Source organism: Phyllobates terribilis, unplaced genomic scaffold, assembly GCF_046119375.1.
Source record: "Phyllobates terribilis strain yellow unplaced genomic scaffold, ASM4611937v1 Scaffold_3__8_contigs__length_932513732, whole genome shotgun sequence".
Taxonomy (NCBI): Eukaryota; Metazoa; Chordata; class Amphibia; order Anura; family Dendrobatidae; genus Phyllobates; species Phyllobates terribilis.
In genome coordinates, this window is record NW_027362763.1 from 517,141,709 (window position 1) to 517,168,936 (window position 27,228).

At 39.9% G+C, this 27,228-nt stretch overlaps 1 protein-coding gene across 4 annotated transcripts in view; it reads left to right on the top strand.

The window, feature by feature from the left end:
- The window catches only part of TMEM200A (transmembrane protein 200A), a 201,458-nt gene that overhangs the window by 98,872 nt on the left and 75,358 nt on the right, over positions 1-27,228 (top strand). The window contains exon 3 of one of the 4 annotated variants that reach the window (XM_073673211.1): positions 22,475-22,521. The exons of the other annotated variants lie outside the window; for them this stretch is intronic. The gene's annotated coding sequence lies outside the window, so the exon portion shown is untranslated. The remainder of the gene's footprint in view (positions 1-22,474; positions 22,522-27,228) is intronic. 4 annotated transcript variants of the gene reach the window in all.

The window sequence follows — 27,228 nt, forward strand, 5'->3', positions numbered from 1 at the left end:
CTGTATGGCTGCCGGAAGATAAGGACGACACCCTACCATCCGCAAACTAATGGACTTTGTGAGAAAATGAACCAGGTGGTAATGGATCTTCTAAAAACGTTGCCCCTGGAAGAACGCAGTCTGTGGCCTGAGAAGTTGCCCGATCTGGTGGACCTATACAACCACATCCCGGTAGGTTCCACCAACTGTACCCCGGCTTACCTAATGAGGGCAAGACCTGGTAAGTTACCTGTTGACCTGGAAATGGGAGTCCTGACACCCGAGGACACTTCACCAGAAACAGACTGGGACACAGAGAGGCAGCAGCAGTACCGGAGAGTACAGGAGAGCGTGGAGCGAAGTCTCTGTCAGGCTAGGGAAAGACAAGAGAAAACTTACAACCAGTATGCTCCCGCTGTTCCCCTGGTACCCGGAGAGCAGGTCTTGAAGAGGAAGAGACGGCTCCACAAGTTGGATGACCAGTGGGAGAAGGACCCGTACACCGTACTGCCCTCAAGCCACGAGAACCCGAAGGTTTGTACCATCAGTAAAGACGGAGGGGAAACCACAGCCATTGTATCCCGGGACCACCTGAAGAAGTGTCCCGAACAACTGAGGAACCCTGAAGAGGAACAAGAAGACCATCGACCCGTAGAGGAAAGGGAAGATATGGTTAGTACTGTGCTCGGGGACTTCCCTCGGTCTTGGACTCAAGTCAATGGTGCAGTTGTGGTACCCGTACTCACCTTCCTCCAACCAGCATCCCAAGCACCTACGGAGCAACAGGTAGAGCTGGAAGAACAGCCGGTCCAGGAGGCAGAAGACTCCACACAAGCAGGACAGGAGGATCAACCCTCTGCTTATAGTGAGCCTGCCGTACCCCTAGTGAGACAAAGAGCCGGTAGACAGCTGCCCAGTTTACCCTTGACAGCTCCTACACCCTGTAGTTCAGGGCCAGACAGTCAGCTCCGTAGGTCCACTAGGGCCACTAGAGGCCAGTTACCCGCACGCTGGAGGATTTGAAGTGTATAAATTGTTTTATTTATGTTTATCTGTGTATTGTTGCTTGTGTATAATTTTGTGTTTCCAGTTATTTTTAGGAATCCTTGGTGGATTTACCGGGAATCCTTGTACATAGTTGGAGCGTAACCCAGGATGGACTAGAGACTGTTAAGGACTCGGGGTAGGACAGACCCCTACCTGGTTACGTCTCCCTGTTTTGGTGAAATGGACACCTTGCTTTCTTCAAAGACTACACCCGGTTACGGACATGCCGTGACCACCTTTATGTGTTTCTTCTTATTGTACTATTATTGTTGTTATATCTTGTTATGTTTTTTCTAAAATATGTTTAGTCCCGGAGTACTAAATTTCACTAGGGGGGAATGTGGCACCCCAGGGATCTGGTTTTCCACAGTAATGTAATGTTATGTCTGAGAGCAGGTGGGAGGTCCTTTGGTCAGGGATCCTGTGCATGCCACACCTCCTGCCCAGTCTTGGGAGGGGAAGAACTTCCCCTGTATAAACCCTGGGCTGAGGCAGGGTTAGTCAGTCAAGGAGAGTAGAGACAAGAAACAGTCACAGGAAGAAACAGCAGAAGCTCAGTGGGAGCAATACTACTACAAGTCAGGGGCTGGCAGCTGCAGAGCTCGCCCTGACTGAGAAGCTTTCTTACCGGACCCGGCGTCCGAGGCTGTGGGGACTAACTCTTACCCAGCAGCAGAAGCCGATCGGCAGGGGATTTCAGGTCCTCAGGCCCAGAAACCCGAAGGCACGGTCACACGCGTGGGACCAGCACCGCCATCGTGGAGCGGAAGCCATTAGAAGGCCCCGAGTCACCGGCCATACGGGTGAGCACCACACGGTACACTCAGGGACGTGGGCTACTTATATCCGCTTCTAGCAAGGTAGCCAGAAGAGTACAGTCAGTTTGGGAGGCCTACAACTCCGCCTGGCCAGGGGAGATCCCATCTGCTCAAGGACTGACCAGGCCCCGTTCACTAGCAAGTACTCCGGGAGGGTCTATCGTTGTTACCAGTAAAGACCCTGAATTACACCGCACCGTCTCTGAGTGGTTCCTGCTACCCCCATCATCCACATCTGCTGCCCTGAGGCCATACCCCTCCCGTTGGGGGTTATACCATCTACGCTGCACCATCCATCCACCGGCCTCAGCGGACTGTCTTGCAGCGGCAGCTCCATAGCTGCATTCAACGGGTGGCGTAGTCGTCCTACATCTACCGCTGTTACATCGCCGCTCAGTTTGACTCCCTGGGCACGGACCGGGTCACCGCCACGAGACTACAACCCTCAAGAGATCCGGCTCCGGGTAAGCTCCCGCGTGCGCAACGCAGCGCGACACAGGCCCAGGGGCGCGTCACAGTGACTACTGATTTCATTTTGTCTGTAGAACTCTGTCATCTGTTTCAGTATTGTGCCCATGTTCTCTAAACTTTTATTTGCTTCTATTCATACTCTACAACAATAAGTCTTTTTAGTTTTTACCTGTCAAAAACTATAACCCCAATTGCAAAAAAGTTGAGACCACGTGAAAACTTTAAAGTAAACAAGATTGTAATGATTTGAAGATCTCTTATAGTCATATTTTATTCTCAACAGAACTTAGAACACAGATCAGAAGTATTGAATACATTGAAATAATATCAATATTAAATATTGAAAGGTAAACATATTTCAATTTCATTTGAAAAAAAAAACTAACAATTTGTAAATTGCTGGCAGCAACACATCTCAAAAAAGTTGGAAGAGGGTTAACAAAAGGGTGGAAAAGTAAGTGGTACTAATGAAAAAACAGCTGGAGGGCTAATGTTCAGCTAAGTCACATGAATATGTACAAAACAAGCTTGTTAGAAAGGCAGAGTTTCTCTGAAGCAAAGATGTTCTGAAGTTCCCCAACCTGTGAACAACTGAATTTAAAAATTGTGGAACTATTTCAGTAAAATATTTCTCAAGATAAAAATACCTTAATTATCCCACCATCTACAGTGCATAATATCATCAAAAGATTCAGAGATTCTGTAGAAGTCCTTAAACGCGTACGACAAGGTCAATATTGGATGCTTGTGATCTATGAGTGGTGAGTCGGCACTGCATTAACCCCTTACTTACCGGGGACGTATTAGTACGCATATTTGCGTACTGCCCGTTCAGTGAGGGCTGCTGCGCTAAGCCCTCACTGAACGGAGCACATGTCAGCTGATTCTTACAGCTGACATGTGCCCGCAACAGCCGCGGGTGGAATCGCGATCCACCCGCGGCTGTTAACCAGTTAAATGCTGCTGTCAATCTCCGACAGCAGCATTTAACGCGCGCTTCCGGGTAGCGCGTCATAAGCCCCGCCCACCGGCGACCCCGTCACGTGATCGCGGGTTGCCGATGGGCGTGCATGACAACCCAGGGTCTGCAGCAGACGCCTGTGGTTGTCATGATCTTGTCGCTATGAGCGCCACCTAGTGGTCGGCGCTCATAGCACAGGACCATTTCTGCTGCATGCAGGGGACCTGCTCGTCCCCTGTATGTAGCAGAGGCGATCGGATAGTTGCTGCTTCTAGTCTCCTATGGAGACTATAGCAGCATGCAAAAAGTAAAAAAAAAAAGTTTTTAAAAATATAAAAAAAAATAAAAAAATATAAAAGTTTAAATCACCCCCCTTTCGCCCCATTCAAAATAAAATATATAAAAAAAAAACCCACATACACATATTTGGTATTGCCGCGTTCAGAATCGCCCAATCTATCAATTTAAAAAAAGAATTATTCCGATCGGTAAACGGTGTAACGAAAAAAAAATTCTAAACGCCAGAATTACGTTTTTTGGTCGCCGCAAAATTGCAATAAAATGCAATAACGGGCGATCAAAACATCGGATCTACCCCAAATGTTATCAATAGAAACGTCAGCCTGGCACGCAAAAAATAAGCCATCAACCAGCCCCAGATCACGAAAAATGGAGACGCTACGGGTCTTAGAATATGGCGCTATTTTTTTATTTTTTTTTTTACCAAATTTTGGAATTTTTTTTCACCACTTAAATATAAAAGAACCTATACATGTTTGGTGTCTATGAACTCGTAATGACCTGTAGAATAAGAAGGGCGGGTCAGTTTTAGCATTCAGTGAACATGGTAAAAAAAATAAATAAAAAACAACTGTGGTATTGCACTTTTTTTGCAATTTTACCGCACTTGGAATTTTTTCCCATTTTCCCGTACAGGATATGATAAAACTAGTAATGGCGTTGAAAAGTACAACTCGTCCCGCAAAAAATAAGCCCTCACATGGCCATATTGACCAAAAAATAAAAACGCTATGGCTCTGAGAACAAGGGGAGCAAAAACGAAAATGCAAAAACGAAAAATGCTCCGGGGCTTAAGGGGTTAAAAACTGGCAGAATTTAGTCAGGCATATCAGTGCATGGGTGATCTGATCATAGCCTGTATGTAGCACAGGTGATCAGACAATCCCACTTCTAGTCTCCCGTGGAGACTATTGAAGCATGTAAAAAATAAAAAAATTATATGGTAAAACCAATGGTGTCTTTCAAAATTAGAACTTGTTCCACAAAAAATAAGCCCCCACATGGCCATATTGATGGAAAAATAAAAAAAGTTATGGCTCTGGGAAGAAGAGGAGCAAAAATCGAAAGCGCAAAAACAGAAAATTCCCCCGGGGTGAAAGGGTTAAACTTGGATATTATATCCAAGAGCAAGATAATTTTTTGAAACAGATTTCTATTCAATCAATAGGGTGGCTTTTGAAACAGAATCACCAAGAGTATATATTAGTCTGTTCCAGGGCCGGCCTTAGCCTGAATGGTACCTTGTGCAAAATTGCTCTTTGGTGCCCCCAATTGACTTTTTTTACCCAGAGCATGAATGATTGCAAGAGGCCATTTTTTATAACTTATAAAATTAATTTCAGCGTTCTTCACATATTTTTTTTTCTTGCCATAAAATGATCACCCCATACACACATGTATTGTACATAAACACCTCCAAATATGCGGTGTGGATTCTGCACATCCATCCACAATCCATTACATCTGAACTTCCCCTTCAAGGGGTATTCTGATCCTGTCCATTTATGCCGTGCTCACAATATATCACATAATGAGCAGTATATACGGATCTCACCAATGGGACCCACATTAGCCTGGAGAATGAGGCACTGTTGCTTCTCATGGAGAAGTGATATATATTCCTATACTCATGAATGGGAATTCTGTCATCTCTTGGCTGACAGCGTCACACGTCATGGCCCCGTTAGTGGGATCCGCATCTACTATACAACCCTGGCAAAAATTATGGAATCACCGGGCTCGGAGGATGTTCATTCAGTTGTTTAATGTTGTTGGAAAAAAGCAGATCACAGACATGGCACAAAACTAAAGTCATTTCAAATAGCAACTTTATGGCTTTAAAAAACACTAAAAGAAATCAAGAAAAAAATGTGGTACTCAGTAAGGGTAATTTTTTTTAGACCAAGCAGAGGGAAAAATTATGGAATCACTAATTTCTGAGGAAAAAATTATGGAATCATGAAAAACAAACACACAAAAGAACACTCCAATACATCACTAGTATTTTGTTGCACCACCTCTGGCTTTAATAACAGCTTGCAGTCTCTGAGGAATGGACTTAATGAGTGACAAACAGTACTCTTCATCAATCTGGCTCTAACTTTCTCTGATTGCTGTTGCCAGTTCTGCTTTGCAGGTTGAAGCCTTGTCATGGACCATTTTCCTCAACTTCCACCAAAGATTTTCTATTGTATTGAGATGTGGACTATTTGCAGGCCATGACATTGACCTTATGTGTCTTCTTTCAAGGAATGTTTTCACAGTTTTTGCTCTATGGCAGGATGCATTATCATCTTGAAAAATTATGTCATCATCCTCAAACATCCTTTCAATTGATGGGATAAGAAAACTGTGCAAAATATCAATGTAAACTTGGGCATTTATTGAAGATGTAAATCCCCAGTGCCTTTACCTGACATGCAGCCCCATATCATCAATGACTCGAAAAATTTCATGTTCTCTTCATGCAGTCATCTTTATAAATCTCATTGGAACGGCACCAAACAAAAGTTCCAGCATCATCACCTTGCCCGATGCAGATCTGCGATTGATCACTGAATATGACTTTCATCCAGTCATCCACAGTCCACGATTGCTTTTCCTTAGCCCATTGTAACTTTGCTTTTTTCTGTTTAGGTGTTAATAATGACTTTTGTTTAGCTTTTCTGTATGTAAATCCCATTTCCTTTAGGCGGTTTCTTACAGTTCGGTCACAGACATTGACTCCAGTTTCCTCCCATTCGTTGCTCATTTGTTTTGTTGTGCATTTCCTGTTTTGGAGACATATTGCTTTAAGTTTCCGGTCTTGACGCTTTGATGTCTTCCTTAGTCTACCAGTATGTTTGCCTTTAACAACCTTCCCATGTTGTTTGTATTTGGTCCAGATTTTAGACACAGCTGATTGTGAACAACCAACATCTTTTGCAACATTGCGTGATGATTTACCTTCTTTTAAGAGTTGAACCAACTGATATTATTTTTCACTAAGTAGCAGGATTGCTTTCTAATTACTGATAAATTTCAGCTGGTGTTAAGACTTTCCATGGCTTTTTGCACCTCTCTTTCTTCATATGTTAAAAACTTTTTCCCTGTGTCATTTCTCATTATAACAAGTAACATAATTTATGAACATCTATGGGTTGATTTATTTATGTGTGTGGACTGGATGGGTTGTTACTGACATTTGGTGAGAATTTCATGTCAACAGCACGTTTAGAAATAGACTTACTTAGAAAATTAATGACATGTTCAATATTTATTTCACCCACTGAATATTTATTTCACACATTGTGCCCCACATAAGGCCATAAAATACGTTTGGGCGGCATTTCATCATATGAATACATTTTTATATCTGGTTTCTTCTGTACTATAGCTCGTGTATTAGCCCCTGTTACAGGGCAAGCAAATTATCCCCCTGGCTGCAAAGCAGCACTGATCTGGATGTCATCTGGAGATCACATGATCACTGGTTTTTGTTCAGCACTGTGTATACCATAATCGAAAAGGCAGAGATGGTAATAAACCATGCCTGCCTGCCTTCTCTGTGGGGAGACTAGTTCTATCTGGCAGCCGGCATCTTCAGCTGTACAACATTCTGCAGCTTCTTACAGGGCAATGAGGTTTTTGAACATCATCGCTGAGTGATATGCACAGCCCCCGAACATTTTAAGTGTATTGGCATTCTCGAAATAGTTATATGTAAAATGTTGGTTCCACTTAAAAAAAATGAGAAATAAAAATGGAAATCTGACTAAACACTGACAAATTTATCATAGTATTAAAATTAGATAGTGAAACCAAACAAAATATAATTAACCTGTCATATTGATTTATTATTCTTTTTTTCAGGGTTTTTTATGCATCATACTCCACCTTACTCATTAAGGCTCACACTCCAGTGCACAAGTATGCAGATTAATGCATTTTCCTTTCAATTAGTCAATTTTCCTTTCAATAAATTTTGTGTGAGAAACCTGGAATACCCAATGAAAACCCAACAATCACATTGAAAACACTCACATTTTTGCAGATGTTATTCTTGGACTAACTATAATCTGGGACCTCAACACTTCAAGATAACAGTCTTCTTGACTGAGTCACAGTGGAGCCCAATAGATCATATTAGGTCATTAAAGATATGTGTTTTTTGCCATTGATCCTTTGAAAACTATAGAAATGTTACATTTATGAATAGAACTTTGAATAATCTGATTGCTAAATGTGTACTGTAATGATTCAAATGTGATGGTATGCTTCACATAGGTGCACAGTTTGATTTCTTGTAGGATTCCCCTTAGAAATAGTTCAGAAACGTGTTCAGACAAATAGCTGCCGCTGTCTGCAGATCAGCGTTTCTTGATTACAGGAAGAAAATTTGGTTTGGTTGAACATCCTTAGTCATGTTGTAAGATTTGTTATAGGATCAGACTTTGACTTACTGGGTAGCTACATCCAATTGAGAATATTAGAGAGATAGCTTTCTTCCTTCTATAGGAGAGCTAATTTGCATATCGTCTTTTTCAGGGAGTACTGTCTGGTCTATTAGCCTTCCTGTACAAGTTGTCTGTTTCCACAAAGAGAAACTATTATGCATTGATTGGTATTGTGGTAGATCGGCTCACTTGGTTGCACGTAGGAACACTGTCTCTTTAAATCTTCTGCTGAGTTTATTAAGAGCAATGCATAAACTACAGCAATGTTAGCAAAAAAAAAAAATGGCCTAACAGGAAAAGGAAAACATAACCATAATGTATGGCACAGTCCTTGTTGCTACAGATAACCACCCGCATCAGGAACAAAGCAACCCAAGGTTTAGCTTTCCTTAATATGAACACCGCAGCTCAGGTCTTTTGCCCCCTGGCCCTCCCCACCCCAAATGCTCTGAAAAGCTGTGATTTTATCCTCTGAGTTCCTCCCTTTCTACAGGTGTTTAATCGTTTAATCACCCTAGCACTAAGATGGCTGATTAACCCACTCATGTGCTAGAACCTTTTCTTATGTATAATTACTGTAGCTATTAATCTCTGTGCTACATATCTGCCCTCCAGTACTTTGCCAGTGACTTTGTCACAGTATGTATAATTCAGTGTCACTATTGGGCACTGTTTTCTTATTTCAAGCCACTGTTTGGGCTTAATAGATTGTTGAACAGAAGTATCTATTTTAACTTTATAGTGATACAAATTTTTCAATATATGTATTTGTCATGTTTTAGGGAGGCCTCAAATTGAAAGTATTGCAAATCTTCCCATTGCCCTGAAACTGAAACGATGTACATAACACACTTAGAATTCACACTAAATTCAACCCCTTTGATTAATGATTAATCTGTTTTTGTGGAGTAGTAGCAGGTTTGGCATTTGTTCATAAAGTGAATAAGTAATAGGGAAGAACCAGGGTCCAAACAATATGATCAATGAAGAAGCAATGGTTTTTAGCAAACCATTGTATCTAGGGGGTAAGGTTTTCCTTGTGGAGAGTGACATGCCAGGTCTGGCATGCCAGTATGAGGAGAGTTTAATGCCTTGCATGCTCCTTTGGGAAATTAAATATGCAAATTGTCTATTCAGCGAGGAAGAGGAGTTGAACTCTAGTGCCACCTATTGGAAGTAGCAATCCTACAATCAATATTGACCCTTTTACGAGCCTTGCTACATGAATTAGGATAGAAGCCAAACCAGAATCTCAATTTGCAGACACGGTGTTTCAGGGTATTGCCCCTCATCAGCGCAAAGTATCTGATTTGGCTAGGTGAGAGGCTAAGAGTTGGATCTAAGGGGTAAAGTTTCTCCTTGTGGAGAGTTACATTCCAGGTCTGGCAAGCCAGTATGAGGAGACTTAAACACCTTGCATGCTCCTCTGGAAAATTAAATATGCAAATTGTCTCTTCCTCTGTGCTGTTGCATCCACATACCTGTTTACATATATCTTTGGCTTTAACCATATCAATGTTACAAGTTCCTGATTGCATATGTGTCTCCGATATTAACCATAGCCCTGCTACAAGTTCCTGATTGCATTTGTCTCTGCTATTAATCATAACCTTGCTGCGAGTTCCAGTCTGCATGTACTTCTCCACTGCCCTCCAGCAGCATCTAATGCTTCATTTGTTGATCTGTTGTCCTACCTACTCTACCATCCTGGTCTTCACTGATCCATGTGCTGTTTATTTGTGAAAATATAGGAATTTTGGCAATTTTCCAATCTTTATATCCTTAATCCAGTTAGTCATGCTGTACAAAATAATTAATAAATAACATTTCCCATATGTCTACTTTACATGTGCATCTTTTTCAAATGTCATTTTATTTTGTTAGGATATTAGAGGGGTTAAAAATTTAGCAGCAATTTCTAATTTTTTCAAGAAATTTACAAAAAGCTGTTTCTTTAGGGACGTATTCAGATTTAAAAGGTCTTTGAGGGGCTATATATTGGAAACTTCCCAAAAGTAATGCAATTTTAAAAATTGCACCCCTCAAATACTTTATATCTTCTGTCAGGAATTGTTTTAACTGTTCAGGTGCAACACAGGAATTACTGCAAAATGGAATGAAAAAAACTAAATTTAAATTTAAAATGTTGCTTTAGCCCCAGTTTTATCACTTTTACAAGGGATAACATGACAAAATGGACAGCAAAATTTGTTACCCAGTTTCTTCCAAGTGTGCTGATACCCCACACGTGGTCAGAAACCTCTATTTGGACAAATGGGAGGGCTTGGAAGGGATGTGCCTAAACAGCAGAAACCCCCCACAAGTGATCCCATTTTAGAAACTAAACCCCATAGAGATTTTATACAGGGGTGTACTGAGCAATTTGATCCCATATATATTACACAGAATTTTATAACATTAGGTCGTCATGTTGAAAATATTCATTTTTTTCATGAAAATGTTGCTTTAGCCCCAAATTTTTTGCTTTTTCAAGATGTAATATGAAAAAGTGACCCCAGAATTTGTTACGCACTTCCTTCTAAGTGCCGTGATACCACACATGTAGTCAAAAAGTTCTGTTTAGACAAACGACAGGACTCGGAAAGGAAGAAACGACATATAGTATTTGAAATGTAAATTTGGATGGAATAAATTGCAGACACCATGTCTCATTTGCAGAGCCCCTGAGGTACCAAATCAGCGGAAACCCTCACAAGTGACCCCATTGTGGAAACTAGGCCCATCAAGGAATTCATGCAGGGCTGTGATGAGCATGTTGAACCTATTAGGTGCTTAACAGAACTTTTAAAAATGTGATGTGAAAACGAAAATTATGTTTTTCTCCACTAAAATGTTGTTTTAGCCCCACCTTTGTAATTTTCTCAATGGATAATAGGAAAAAAATAAACTATAGGTAATTACACAATTTCTCCTGAATGTGATGATACCCCATATGTGATAAAAAACTGCTCTTTGGGCACATAACAGGGCTCAGAAAAGAAAGAGTACTATTTGGTTTTTGGAGCGTAAATTTGTCTGGAATAGATTGTGAATGCCATGTCACATTTGCAGAGCCCTTGACATGCCAAAACAGCAGAAACCCCCAACAATTGACCCCATTTTGGAAACTAGACCCCTCAAGGAATTCATCTAGTGGTGTACTGAACATTTTAAACATATAGGTTATTTAAAAAACCTTTAGAACATTTAGATGTGAAGATAATTTTTTTTTTCCACTAAAATACTGTTTTAGCACCAAATTTATAATTTATACAAGAGATAATAGGGGAAAATAAACCCCATAATTTGTTATGCAATTTTTACCAAATGTGGCAGTACCCCACCTGTGATTGTACACTACTGTTTGATCACATGGCAGGGATCGGATGGGAAGAAGCACTACTTGGCTTTTAGAACGCAGTTTCCGTTTGAATAGATTGTGGGCTCCGTTAGCCCAGCCCCTGAGGTGCCAGAACAGCAGAAACCCCACACAAGTGACCTCATTTGGAAACTAGACAACTCAAGGAATTCATCTATTGGTGTACTGAGCATTTTTAACCTACAGATAATTCACAAAACTATATAATTTAGATGTGAAAACAACAAATTAAATTTTTGCCACTAAAATACTGTTTTATCACTACATTTATAATTTACACAAGGGCTAATAGAAGAAAATGGACCCCATAATTTGTTATGCAATTTTTACCAAACACAGTCATACCATGTACCATATGTGGTTGTACATTACTGTTTGAGCACATGGCAGGGATCAGATGGGAAGAAGCACTACTTGGCTTTTAGAACGCAGTTTCCGTTTGAATAGATTGTGGGCTCCATTAGCACAGCCCCTGAGGTGCCAAAACAGCAGAAACCCCCATAACTGACCACATATTGGAAACTTGACTACTTAAGGATTTCATCTGGGGGTGTAGTGAGTGCCTCACAGAATTTTATAATCTTGGGACATTTTAGTGGTAAAAATTATTATTTTTTTTATTTGCTGCAAATTTGTTAGTTACACAAGGGTTAGTAGGTAAAACTGGACCCCACAATTTATTGTGCAATTTTTCCCAAAAGTGTTAATGCCGTATATGTCGTCGGACACTACTGTTAGGCCACACCTCAGGGGTGAGAAGGCAGGAGCACTATTTGGTTTTTAGAGAACAGATTTTGCTAAAATAGTTTGCGGCGGACATTTGCAATGCCCCTAAGGAGCCTGAACAGCAGAAAACCGCCAAAATTGACCTCATTGTAGAAATTGCACCTCTCAATGAATTCATCTACAGCTGCAGTGACTATTTTGTAACATCCACAACATGCTTTTTTTCTGGAGAAAAAAGTTAGTTTTCTGTTAGTTTAGTGACCATACATTGTGCCCCCATACAGTGTAGTGACCCGATATATTGTAGCGCCCCCAAACATTGTGCCCAGCTTGTCCTTTGGGAGATTCGCACCCCGTAAATTGTTAATTTGCATGATCCCGCTACAATAATGCCAAACATGTGGCTGTTTACTGCAGTTTAAGCACAGTGTGGCTCAGAAGTAGAGGGGAATTTGGATTTGGGAGCACAGATTTCACTGGATTTTATTTGGGGAGGTGGAAGGTTTGTTGCTTTTCCAGAGTCTTTGTTCTACCAGTAACGTGGGAACCCCTGTATTTCTAGTGAGAGATGATGAACATGAGTGGGTACTGGTTTTGTGTGGGATGTTAGGGTTTTAGCTGGTAACATTTTGGGGTACATAACATTTTTGATCTCTTGCAGAATAAGGTTGGGATCACAATCTTGTGTTCTACGCTGAGCAATTACTTTTGGGTTTCCACGTAAATCCTGCAAAAATGCAAATCAGACAACACCCTCGATGGAACCACTCACTCTAATGAGGCAGATGGAGATACTTTGCAGTCCGTTTGGCATCTGCTCTGGTGGTATCCATCTTTTTAGGAGTGCATAGAACTGTGGTCACCACACTTGTGCTCTAAAAAGACGCCTTATAAAATGTGACACCGCCAGAACAGAGACCAGACTAAGTCCAAAGGGACTCCATGTGCCTCATAAGTGAGTGGTTCAGCCGGGGGGTTTCTCTGAACCGCTGTTTTGGGGATATACATGGAAGCATACATACAATATATTTTGGGGATATACATTAAGCACTCAGTGGACAGCACAGGATAAATGAGACCAAAGCCTTATTCTGATTTTTAGGAGGTAGAAAGAAAAAATAGAATAGTTCTTATTTTTATTTTTGCGCAGTTCACTGTGTGGTATAAGTGATAAGATGGTTTTTTTTCTTCGAGTTGGTGCAATTACAACTATACCAGATTTATATAGTTTTTTGTTTCACTGCTATCACACAGTAAAAATGCCTTTTTTATTAAAAAAAATAGTTTTTTCGTCTCTATATTTTGAGAGCTGTAACTTTTTTATTTTTTGGCAAACACAGCTGTATGAGGGCTTATTTTTTGCGTGACGAGTTGGAGATTTTTTTTATACCATTTTCAGGTACATAATGTTTTTTAATCACTTTTTAATCAGATTTTTCAGACACAAAACGAACAAAAAACAGCAATTCAGTTATTGTTTTTACTTTTTGCGCGGTTCATCATGCAGTAAAAGTGATAAGACTGATTTGTTCGTCAGGTCAGTACGATTAATGCGATACCAGATTTATATTTTTTTATGCTTTGCTACTTTTACACATTAAAAACTATATTTTCCAAAAATTAATTTGTTTTTGCATCGTCATATTCTGAGAGCTGTAAATTTATTATTTGTTTGCCAAATGAGCCATACATATTAGGGCTTGTTTTTTGTGGGACATATTCGAGTTTTCATTTATACCATTTTTTTCCTAACTATGACGTTTTGTTTGCTTTTTTTATTCATTTTTTTGTTCAGTATGATGAAAAAGTGATAATTTTGGTGTGCTTTTTTTCATTGTTTTTTATAATGTTCGCTATACGGAATAAATAACATGAACATTTTTTAGATCAGGATGTTCTACACGTGGCAATACCAATTATGTGTACTCTTTTGGTTTATTTTTTTATCACAAAGGCTTTTTCAGTGGCAAAATGACTTTTTGTAATTTCACTGACAGAGCCTGTAAGACCCTGCTTGTAGCAGGATCTTACAGGCCACTATATCCTGGAGTCATCTCATGACCTCAGGGTACAATGGAAATGATTGACACCCGTGATTATGATAGTGGGTGGTTGATACTGCCATATGGAGTCTTTTAACCCCCTTTTAACCACTTAGATACCGCTGTCAAGTTATTTAAGGGGTTAATTGGCCCAAGTTGGTTACAAAACTAGCCAAGGCCGATACTGCAAGGTGTCAGCTATCACGTTCAGCTGTTACCTGTGGGAGTTTCAGCTGCGGGGCAGCGCTATTCATTTATTCCTCAGTGCCGTTAAGTAGTGGCACTGATAAATAAGGCCCATAATGGCCACTGTTAAAAGGCATAGCAGCGGTTGTTAAGGGGTTAATGCGCTTCTATTCTTTGCTTCAGTTAATAAAATGTGTGGCTGAAGTTACATGGTCAAAAACTGCATTGAAAAATTATGGTAACATACCGTAAAACTATTTACTTTTTGACACCATGGTCATTGGCTGAGTAGCATACTAGTGCCACGTGTGTGGCATCCCAACAGTGGCTATTGAAGTCTAGTTCAGATGTAAATCATTTAATTTTTTTATTTTTTAAACCATTGAATCAGAGTGCCTATTAGTATTTATTTTTTTCCTATTATATCATGGAATTACTGACATGGCAAAAATGTTATAATTTGTGCACAAAAGGAACATTGAAATCAGGGTCACTTTAATTTTCTAAAAAACAGCTTTAGAACATTCATAAAACGGTGTAGATAGAAGATCACATTGTGGGATTGCATGTAAAAGATGGGATCTTTTTTATATTGCATTTTTTAAAAATTCTTCTGGGAGAGAATAATGACATTGGATTTATAAAGCAACAATTTTTTTCACAATATATGAACCCATAAGAAAAAACTTCTGTATGCCTCATGTACTGTGAGGTCACATAAATTTCTGTGGGTTTCCATGTAAAACAGTTCTGTTATATAGCAGAGTGCGTTATTCCTAAGTATGACCTTTCATAAAATGTGAATTACTTAAAGGTGAACTGTTACCAGGTTTTCCTAACATAAACTAAGGCCACCACCATTAAATGAGTTTTCCCCAAAATTTTAGATAATAGATATTGGAATAAAAATAAGTTCCACAATTGGATGTTATTAAAAAAATGATCCTATGCTGAGACTATTTTATAAATATGTCCCTGTTGTGTACTGTGTAATGGCCGTGTCTGACCGTACAGGAACATGGTCTGATCATACCACAGCTCCTGGGCAAGGGAGGAAGAAAAAGAAAATACAGACATTACAGCATGGGCTTGCAAATGATTCATTTTGGGAGGTAAAACATTTAACTGCCTGTTCTTCAGCAATGTTTTACATCAAAGAAAGAATAATCCGCGATCCCATGCTGACCTGTCTGTGTTCTCTCTTTTGCTTTCTCCCCTGCTCAGGAGCTGTGGTATGATCAGACCATGTCCCTGTATGGTTAGACACAGCAATGACACAGGGGAACATTTATAACATTATCTCAGCACAGGAACATTTTTTTAACACATCAAATTGTGGACCTCATTATTATTCAAAGGTCTATTGATTAAAATGCTGATTAAAATTAACTGTATTTGTGGGAAAACCTCTTTAAGACCTCATTTACAGTAACCTTTATTTTTATATAGTGCTAACGTATTCCTCAGCGCTTTACATACATTATGTCCCCATTGGGACTCACAAGCGAGATTCCCTATCAGTATGTCTTTGGAGTGTGGGAGGAAACCAGGGGAAACCCAGGCAAACACAGGGAGAACATACAAACTCCTTGCAGATGTTGTCCTTGGTGGGATTTGCTAACCACTGAGCCACTGTGCTGCCCACAGTATTCTAGTATGCAGTATATAAGTCTCCAATCCCATCTACAGAGCAAAAAAAATACTTTTTATAATTTCCCCATACGACGCAGTCCGGTCTGATGGGCATCGCTGGTCTTGCTCTCTTGTCGGCAACCATTTTACTCCCACTCATACGAATGATGCGTTCTAAGTCATCCACACAGTGTCCCACAATTGCACTCCTGTGTAGGCCCTTGACTCTGCCCTGCAGCAATGCCTATCGGGCAAAACTGTGCCGTAAAGGTTTATTATAAAAAGTATTTTTGAGCTATGCAGAGGGGATTGGGGACTTATATACAACTTACTAGAATACTGTAAAACAGGCCTTAAAGTTGGTGGCGGTGGTTTACATTGGAAAAACCGAGTCACAGTTTCCCTTTAACTATTGTATTTTTTTTGTAGCAGCAAAAGTACTGAAAACATTGGCATATCTACGTAGCCTTGAAGAATCACCACTCATTAGGATTCTGATTGCACATTGCAATACTCATTTATTGCATTGCTAAAAATAAAGCGTATAAGAAATGTGCATTAAAAGGTCTTGGAATGATGACCTCTGAAACTGAAATGTACAATGCAGATTGATTTATTAGTGCTTATTAATTGTTTCAGTACAAGAAATAGACATCCAATGCCAACTGGCAGCCTTCCACAGTCCACACTGTATGAGTAGTCTACAATATTTGCAAGGATAATGACTGGTTTGGGGCCTGTCTTATATAGGGAGCAACTGCAATTCCATTTCTGTCTACTTTATAAGGTTAAATTAACTAAATAGGCCATTGATTTGCTGGCTAGGTAAATTGTTTTAACAGAGCTAAGCAACTAATTATGAAAATAAATTAAGACATGACTTTCTATAATTTGGCAGTGAATTATCATTTATGATATACTCTTCTCTCTCCAGGCATGCATTCTCCTGTTATAATTTCTTGAAATAAATCATGATAATGTCTATTAAATATACAATGAACTATTCCGCAAACAGTCCTGTTTGTATTTATTTACATGAAAGACTGGTTTTGGACAATCTTGGAAGCTCTACGTGTGGGAAGCCAGAGCCTTCCGCACACTTTACAGACCAGGCCCTCTATGCAATATAGAATAATAAATATTAAAAGGGTTGTCCCTTTTCAGACAACTTTTCTTTATGTGCAAATTGTAAAAATAAACAAATTTACTTCACTTACCCTCCCGTGGTCCAGCACAGTGTCTCTGCCGCTACTTCAGTCTTACTTGTTTGGCTGCAATAGATCACTGAGCTCAGCTGAGGATACTGATCGACTGCAGCAATGTTGATGTGACATGCAGCCAAATAATAGAGATCAGGGCAGGATCAAGACCAGTGGCGCCCATCGGACCGGATCACGCCATAGGTGAAAAGATAAAGTAACAACTAAAAAATTGGTTTAAAAATTTGAATGACTACCCTGTTTCCCCTTATAAAAAAAACATTTTTGGTATTGCCAAAAATGTATCAAGATATAATATATTATATTTTGCACATTTTTTTTTAAATATAATATAGATATTATATTTTGATACATTTTCGGCAATACCAAATATGTTTTTTTTTGGGGGGGGGGGGTTTATAAGAGGAACCAGGGTAGTCATTTAAATTTTTATATATTTTTAAACCATTTTTTTAATTGTTACTTTATTTTTTTTACTTCCCTTAGGGAATTTGAGATTGCCATTGCCCAGCCGCTTATACTATATACTGCAATACTGCAGTATGTAGTATAAGCTATTTTAGCACAAAAAGTTGCAAATTTTGTGAAACGATGCAAAAATTGCGTTCAAATACCTGACCGTACATAAAACCACTCTAGTGGATGGAGGGGGCTAGAGTACATTTGTGACAAATTTTGAAAAAGTCATATTTGATGAATCAGCAAAAAAAAATCTGGAAAAGCGAAATTACTTAAAAAGTAGCTAAATAACAAAAGACAATTTTAAAAAAAGGAGCCTATTGATTGATGAATTTATTGCAAATCAAAAAGTCACTAAGTGAGCAGTTTACACACCAAAAACATCCAAACATGCAATGTTGAATTGAGCTCATTGACACTTGCTGATTGCCAGTGTTTACTTTAATAAGGTGCTATATATTTTACTTAATGTATGGTTCTAATAAGTGAGTTAGGGAGGAAAGTCATGAGACTGCAGCTTTGAAAAAGGACTTCTCAGGACAGCCATTGGCTTTATAAAACCACTTAAACATGCACATTGATTTTTTTTCTTTTGGCTTTCCTACATTAGAGCTGCTGGGTTTTATCGTACACATATTACCCTAATTGCAATTTAGCATATTATGACAGTTTTATCCTTTCTCCAATAAAGGAATACAGGAGCAATAATCAACCATACAGGTGACGCACCCCTGGGCCTGTGCTGAGTAGCGTTGCGCACGCAGGGGCCTACCCGGAGCCGGATCTGAGAGGGGTAGTAGTTTCGTGGCGGTGACCCGGTCCGTGCCCAGGGAGTCAAACTGAGCGGCAGTATTTAGCAGTAGATGTTAGAATGTTCGACTACGCCACCCGTTGAATGTGGTCATGAGACCGCCGCTGCAGGACAGACCGCTGAGGCCGGTGATACGGTTGTGCAGCGGGGATGGTATAACCCCCAACGGGAGGGGTATGGCCTCAGGGCAGCGGACGTGGATGATGAAACACTCAGAGACGGTGCGGTGTAGTTCAGGGTCTTTACTGGTGGCAAAGGTAGACCCTCCCGGAGTACTGGCTAACGATCGGGGCCTGGTCAGTCCGTGAGCAGATGGAATCTCCCCTGGCCAGGTGGAGTTGTAGGCCTCCCCAACTAATCGTACTCTTCTGGCTACCTTGCTAGAGGCTGATAGAAGTAGCCCACGTCCCTGAGTGTACCGTGTGGTGCTCACCCGTATGGCCGATGACTCGGGGCCTTCTGGTAGCTTCCGCTCCACGACGGCGGTGCTGGTCCCTTGCGTGTAACCGTGCCTTCGGGTTTCTTGGCCAGAGGACCTGAAATCCCCTGACGGGCGGTTTCTGCTGCTGGGTAAGGATTAGTCCCCACAGCCTCGGACTCCGGGTCCGGTAAGAACTCTTCAATCAGGGCGAGCTCTACAGCTTCCAGCCCCTGATTCCTTTTAGCACTGCTCCCACTGAGCTCCTGATCTTTCTTTCCTATAGCCGCTCCTCTCCAGACTAGACTATGTCTACATCTGGGACTCCTCTTCTTCTTCTTCTCCTCTAACCCTGCCTCAGCCCTAGTTTTATATAGGGGAAGTTCTTCCCCTCCCAGGACTGGGCAGGAGGTGTGGCATGCATAGGATTCCTGACCAGGAGACCTCCCACCTGCTTTCAGACGTAATATTGCTATTACTGTGGAAACCAGACCCCTGGGGTGCTACACAGGCAGCATATGTGGCTCCTCTACAGCCCCTGGAAAGAAAAAGCTCATTTCAGGTTGATCTTGTCCCTCCCCATTATAAATGGATGATAATAATCTGTACTGAACAAAAATATAAATGCAACACTTTTGATTTTGCTCCCATTTTTCATGAGCTGAACTCAAAGATCTAGGACTTTTTCTATATACAGAAAAGGCCTTTTTCTCTCAAATATTGTTCAGAGGTCTAAGGGGTAACGTTTCTCCTTGTGGAGAGTGACATACCAGCACTGGCATGCCAAGGTAAGGAGGCTTATTCACCGTGCAATGCTCCTCTGGGAAATTTAATATGCTAATTGCCTTTTCATAGAAAAAAAGGACTTGAACTCTATAGCGCCACCTATTGGAAGCAGCATTCCCACAATCAACCCTTTAACGAGTTGTACAATATGACTTAGGATAATAGCCAAATCAGAATCTCAATAAGCCTCCTTACCTTGGCATGCCAGTGCTGGTATGTCACTCTCCACAAGAAGAAATCTTACCCCTTAGAACTCAGTCCAGAGCCTCTCACCTAGCCAAATCAGTTCTCATACTTTGCACTGATGAGAGCCAACAGCCCGAAACACTGTGTCTGCAAATTGAGATTCTGATTCAAATTGATATTGCATCAAGTCCTCTTTTTTTCTGAAGAGGCAATTTGCATATTAAATATTGTTCACAAGTTTGTCTAAATCTCTGTTAGTGAGCACTTCTCCTTTGCCGAGATGATCCATCCCCGTCACAGGTGTGGCATATCCAGATGCCGATTAGACAGCATGATTATTGCACAGGTGTGTCTTAGGTGTGCCACAATAAAAGGCCACTCAAAAAATGTGCAGTTTTACTGTATTGGGGTGTTCCAGGAGTGGTTAGAAAACCAGTCAGTATCTGGTGTGACCACCAGTGCAGCACATCTCCTTCACATAGAGTCGATCAGGTTGTTGATTGTGGCCTGTGGAATGTTGGTCCACTTCTCTTCAATGACTGTGCGAAGTTCTTGCATGGCCAGTATACTCACTGGACATGTCACCCATTGAGTATGTTTTTGATGCTCTGGATTGGCATATATACAACAGCATGTTCAAGTCATTATCCAGCAACTTCGCACAGCAATTGAAGAGGAGTGGACCATCATTCCACAGGCACAATCAACTCTGTGTGAAGGAGATGTGCTGCATTGCGTGAGGCAAATGGTGGTCACACCAGATACTGACTGATTTTCCGACCCCCTCACCCTGGAACACACCAATGCTGTAAAGCTGCACATTTTAGAGTGGCCTTTTATTGTGGCCAGCCTAAGGCACACCTGTGCAATAAGCATGCTGTCTAATGAGCATCTTGATATGCCACACCTGTGAGGTGGATGGATGATCATCTTCATCTTTTCATCATTTCATCTTTTTATTTATATAGCGCCAACATATTCCTCAGCGCTTTACAATTCAGACAATTTACAGACATTATGGACACTGTCCCCATTGGGGCTCACAATTTCCATTCCCTATCAGTATGTCTTTGGAGTGTGGGAGGAAACCGGAGAGCCCGGCGGAAACCAACACAAACACAAGGAGAACATACAAACTCCTTGCAGATATTGTCCTTGGTGGGATTTGAACCCTGGACCCCAGCGCTGCAAGACTGCAGTGCTAACCACTGAGACACAGTGATGATCTCGGCAAAGGAGAAGAGCTCACTAACACAGATTTAGACAAATTTTTGGATCAATATTTGAGTGAAAAGGGCCTTTTGTGTACATAGAAAAAGACTTAGATCTTTCAATTCAGTTCATGAAAAATGCGAGCAAAAACAAAAATGTTGTGTTTATATTTTTGTTCAATATAATAAAGGATCGGATCTCCACATGTGTTATGATGATAGCAAAAAAAGAATTAGGGAATTCACTTTGAATCACTAGTATCTCCTGTCCATGGTTATTAGCAGCACCTGAAAGGGGTCTTATTGTTATCTTTGCTAACTGGTTATAGCTTGTAATTAGAAAAATAGAGCAGCTCTTTTAAGAAATGAGGGTGCACAGCCTCCTTGGTACATACCATACTATCCAGATAAAAAGAAAAACTGGAGGCAGCACACCAAAAGAGTGTAGAAAAGTTGATTATTTATTTATCAGCCCATTGTGCCGACGTTTCGGTTCCAATATGTGAACCCTCCTTATAAAATTTCGCATATTGGTACTGAAACGTCGCCATAATGGGCTTATAAATAATCAAATTTTGTACACTCTTTTTGTGCTGTTTCCAGTTTTCTTTTTTTTTTTTTTACTGTAGTTTGTAGCTCTGAAACTTTGGGTCCACTTCATCAGTTTTTGCCAGAATTTTCAAGTAAAACAGTTTTGATATGGTGCAAAATTTTTCCGCAACTCATATAAATATGTAAAGTAAAACTAGAAAAATAGTATAAAGAAAGAAAAAAGAATGATTGTGCCTCTCAATTACAATAAACTTTTATTTTGCTCACTTTTATTGCGCCATTAATTCCACAGCGCTTTACAGATATCACCATGGCTCACAATCTAGATCCCCTATCTGTATGTCTTTCTTGGAGATTTTGAAGAAACTGGAGCACCCGGAGGAAACCTACAAAAACACGGGGAGCAAGAGGGCTAAAATGTGATCAACTGTGCTGCCCTAACATTGCAATTTTGGTGTTTTTGCGCCTGCCCCGGCCAGCTCTACCAATTTTTTTAAATATACTCGAGGCTTAGCAGAAAGGACACATGGCTGAGTGCAGCTAACAAATTCATCAGAATTTATGCTACAAAAAAATACATAAATTATGTTAGAAATGCACTGAAGCCCCTAACTTGAGTACATTGTTACACTGGCACATGCTGCTGAAAGATATGCCAAATTCATGAAGCGCCACACACCTCCTAATGAGTTTGAGTCATCTTACTTCAGCACTGCTTTCATGAAGAGTGGCACGCAAAATGCAAGTCTTGATTTATCTGCTCCATTGTTGTAACATTTACTTATTTTCTTTTTTAATTTCCTTTTTATTCCATATTTTCTTATAGTGATATTTATACATTTTTTTTGTTTCAGACAACAGTGCAGTAATGTCTGGAGACATATTTAAGCTGACAGCACAGGTTGGGCTATCTTGCACTTTTCAGTTTGGGTAAACGCTGCATAAAAAGAGCTGATCATCAGAGATCCCGATTTAACAATGTGATAACAAAGCTTCTTTTCATTTCAGTTCAAGGTTACTTCTACGGAAGCCTTTTCATATCTTAATAATACATAGCAATCACATGTACGTGTCTGAATAGTTTAACGTTTTGTGTGGTAATTATTGTAAAAGATGTCATTGAAGACTGAGTCATAGCTGCAATATCTGCCATAATCTATAAGCCATATGGGGAATGACAAACATGTCAGTCTATTTTACATGACATTTGTGCTAGGATAATACCATTAAAGCATTATTAACTATAAAATGAATAAACCATCAGAAGTGCTGATTTAGTACACTGCTTCCCATATTTTTTCAGATATTTACTTAGCATTATTGATTGGTTATGACTTAAGCGGTGCAGCAAGTAGTCTCTAATCTCAAGTACTAAACAATCACCAGTAAGCCTATTGTTCGTGTCAATCAAATGTAATGACAAGTACCTGTACATTGTGGAAAACTACTTTACCTTATTTATTCCTTAGGTCAATGTAGCTGTGGAATTACAGTATATAATAAAACAGGATAACTGATTTATTGTCAAGTTGAGAAAATGGCATGGATGCTCTTTAACCCCTTAGTGACCGAGACAATTTTGACTTTAATGACCCAGCCATATCTTACAATTCTGACCACTGTCACTTTATGAGGCAATTACTCTGGAACGCTTCAACGGATCCCCCTGATTCTGAGATTGTTTTTTCATGACATATTGTACTTCCTAACAGTGGTAAAATATTTTTGATACAACTTGCATTTATTTGTGAAAACATCAAAAAAAATTAAATTTTTTTAAAATTTTGCAATTTTCAAACTTTTAATTCTTATGCCCTTAAATCAGAGAGATATGTCACACAAAATAGTTAATAAATAACATTTCCCATATGGCTACTTTACATCAGCACAATTTTTAAAACATGATTTTTTTGTTGTTAGAAAAGTTAAAAATTGACCAGCGATTTCTCATTTTTCCAACAAAATTTACAAAACCCTTTTTTAGGGACCACATCACATTTGAAGTGACTTTGTGAGGCCTATATGACAGAACATACCCAAAAGTGACACCACTTTTAAAACAGTATGCCTCAAAGTCCTTAAAACCACATTGAATTAACCCTTCAGGTGCTTGACAGGAACTAGAGCAACTTGGTAGGAAAAAAATTACATTTTACTTTTTTTTCACAAAAAATTTACTTTAGCCCCAAATTTTTTATTTTTACAAGGGTGACAGGATAAAATGGACCACAAAATTTGTTGTGCAATTTCTCTTGAGCATGCAGATACCCCATATGTGAGGGAAAACTATTGTTTGGGCGTACAGCAGGGCTCAGAAGAGAAGGCGCACCCTTTTACCCTTTTGAATGTAAAATTTGCCTGAATAATTAGATGGCGAAATGTCCCGTTTGGAGAGCCCCTAATGTGCCTAAACCCCCCAAAATGGAAACCTCCCACAAGTGACTCCATTTTGGAAACCAAGCCCCTCAAGGAATGTATCTAGATTTCTGGTGAACACTTTGAACCTCCAGATGCTTCCCAGAAGTTTATAGCATAGAGCCGCAAATATAAAAAAATCAAATTTTTCCCACAAAAATGTACTTTAGCCCAAAATGTTTTATATTCACAAGGGCTACAGGAGTAAATGGACTCCAAAATTTGTTGTTCAATTTCTCCTCCTACCTCCATGTGGGGTTCAGCCCTGTTTGCCCTCTTGATTGTCAGCATTATATTTAATACCCCAGGCTGCTTCGCTTTACAGGGACAGTTGCTATTCACATTAATCCCTGCTCTCCATCTAGTTTATCGCCAATACCTCATATGCTGGAAAAAAACACTGTGGGGGGCGCACAGCAGGGCTCGGGAGGGAAGGAACACCGTTTGACTTTTTGAACTCAAAAATTGCTGGAATCGAGAGTGAATGCCATGTTGCATTTGGAGAGTCCCTGATGTGCCTAAACAGTGGAAACTCCGCACAAGTGACCCCATCTTGGAAACAAGACTCCTCAAGGATTATATCCAGGGGTATAGAGAGCATTTTGAACCCACAGGTATTATACAGAAATGGATAACATTAGGTCGTCATACAGAAAATTTTTATTTTTTTCACAAAAATGTTTTCGCCCCAAAATGAATAATAGGTGAAACCAGACCCAATAATTTGTTACACAATTTCTCCCAAATGCGATGATACCCCATTTGTGGTCAAAATCTTCTGGTTGGGCACATGGCAGGGCTAGGAAAGGAAAGAGCGCTATTTGTATGGAATAAATTGTGATTGCCATGTCACATTTGGAGGGCCCCTGACATGTAAAAAAGCAGAAAACCCCCACAAGTGACCCCATTTTGGAAACTAGACCCCTCAAGGAATTCATCTAGGGGCGTACTGACCATTTTTAATCTACAGTTGATTCATAAAACTGTATAACATTTAGATGGGTAATGGGAGAAATCGAACCCCACAATTTGTTACACAATTTCTCCTGAATGTGGCAGTACCCCATATGTTGTTATACACTACTGTTTGAGCACACAGCAGGGATCAGATGGGAAGGAGTGTTACTCCTACTCGGGTTTTAGAACCCAGATTCCATTTGAATAGATTGTGGGCTCCATTAACCAAGCCCCTGAGGTGCCAGAAAAGCAGACCCCCCCCCCCCAAGTGACCTCATATTGGAAACTTCACTGCCTAAGGAATTCATCCGGAGTGTATTGAGCAATTTTAACCCATAGGTACGTCACAGAATTTTATAACATTGAGGCATAAAATATGACATTTTAGTGGTAAAAATGTAATTATTGTATTTGCTGCAAATTTTTCAGGTACAAAGGTTAATAGGTGAAACTCGACTCCATAATTTAGTGCACAATTTCTCCCGAACATGATGATGCCCCATATGTCGTCAGAAATTACTGTTAGGCCACACGTCAGGGCTGAGAAGAAAGGAGTGCTATTTGGCTTTTGGAGCACAGATTTTGCTAGAATAGTTTATGGGCGACATTTGCGGAGCCCCGAAGGTGCCAGAAAAGTAGAAAAAAAAAAAAAAGTGACTCAATTGTAGAAATTGTACCTCTCTATGAATTCACCTATGGCTGCAGTGACTATTTAGTAACAACCACGCCAGTTTTTTTTCTGGAGAATTGAAAATATGGCAGTTTAGTGCCCATACATTGTGCTACCATACAGTGTAGTGCCCCCATATATTTTAGCACCCCCATTCATTGTGCCCAGCTTGTGCTTTTGCCAACACAAACCCCATAAATTAAGTGCTCTGTCCCCACTGCAATAATGCCAAACATGTGGTCGCTTACTGCAGTTTAGGCACAGTGGGGTTCAGCAGGAGGGGGGCATTTTGATTTTGTAGCGCAGAATTCATTGGATATCATTTGAGGGGTCAGGAGCCATGTCGCTTTTCCAGAGTTTGTTCTAGAAGTAAGGTGGGAACCCCCCCATAGTTCAGTTGACAGATGAAGGACCTGAGTGAGGGCTGATTTTGTGCGGAATAAATTAAGGTTTGATTGGTGAAATTTTGAGGTACATAATATTTTTCGATCGTTTCCAGAATACGGCTAGGATCATCTTGTTGTGTTCTATGCTGAGCACTTACGTCGGGGTTTCCATGTAAATTCCACAAAAATGTGATTCAGACAAAACCCACCCACCATAATGAGGCAGATGAAAACACTTTGGAGTCCGTTTGACGTCTGCTTTGGTGGTATCCATCTTTTTAGACATGTACAGTAGGACACTGGAACACAGACCAGTTCAAAGTGACTTCATCTGCCTCATAAGTGAGTGGTTCCATCACTTGTTTTGTCTGAATCGCGGTTTTGGAGAATGTACACACAAACCCCCCACATAAGCACTCAGCGGAGAGCGCAGGATAAATGTGAGCCTAGCCTTATTTCAATTTTTGAAGCAGAATGAACATATAGACTGTACAAGAATACTTCTTATTTTTATTTTTGCTTGGTTCACAGTGCGGTATAAGTTCTAAGCAGATTTTTTCTTCGGGTCGGTGCAATTACAGCGATACCAGATTTTTATGGGATTTTTTTAGATTTAGCTGCTGTTACACAGTAAAAATGCTTTTTTATAAAAAGGAGATTATTTTCATCGCTATATTCTGAGAGCTGTAACTTTTTTATTTTTTTGGTGAACAGAGCTGTATGATGGCTTATTTTTTGCTGAATGAGGTGCAGATTTTTTTTGGTACCATTTTGGGGCACATAATATTTATTGATTGCTTTATACTCAGATTTTTTAGACACAGAATGAATAAAAACCAGCAATTCAGTTCTTGTTTTTATGTTTTGCGCCATTCACCATATGGTAAAAGTGATAAGACCGAGATGTTCTTCAGGTCAGTACGATTACATACCAGATTTATGTTTTTTTTTATGTTTTGATATTTTTACAGACTGAAAACAATATTTTACTAAATGAATTTGTTTGTGCATCGCCATATTCTGAGAGCTGTAACTGTTTTTTTTGCAGAATGAGCCATATTAAGGCTTGTTTTTTATGAGATGGTATGGTGATTTCATTTATACAATTTTTTTTTATATATGACTTTTTAATCACTTTTTATTTAGTTTTTTTAATTCATTGTGATAAAAAAGCGTCATC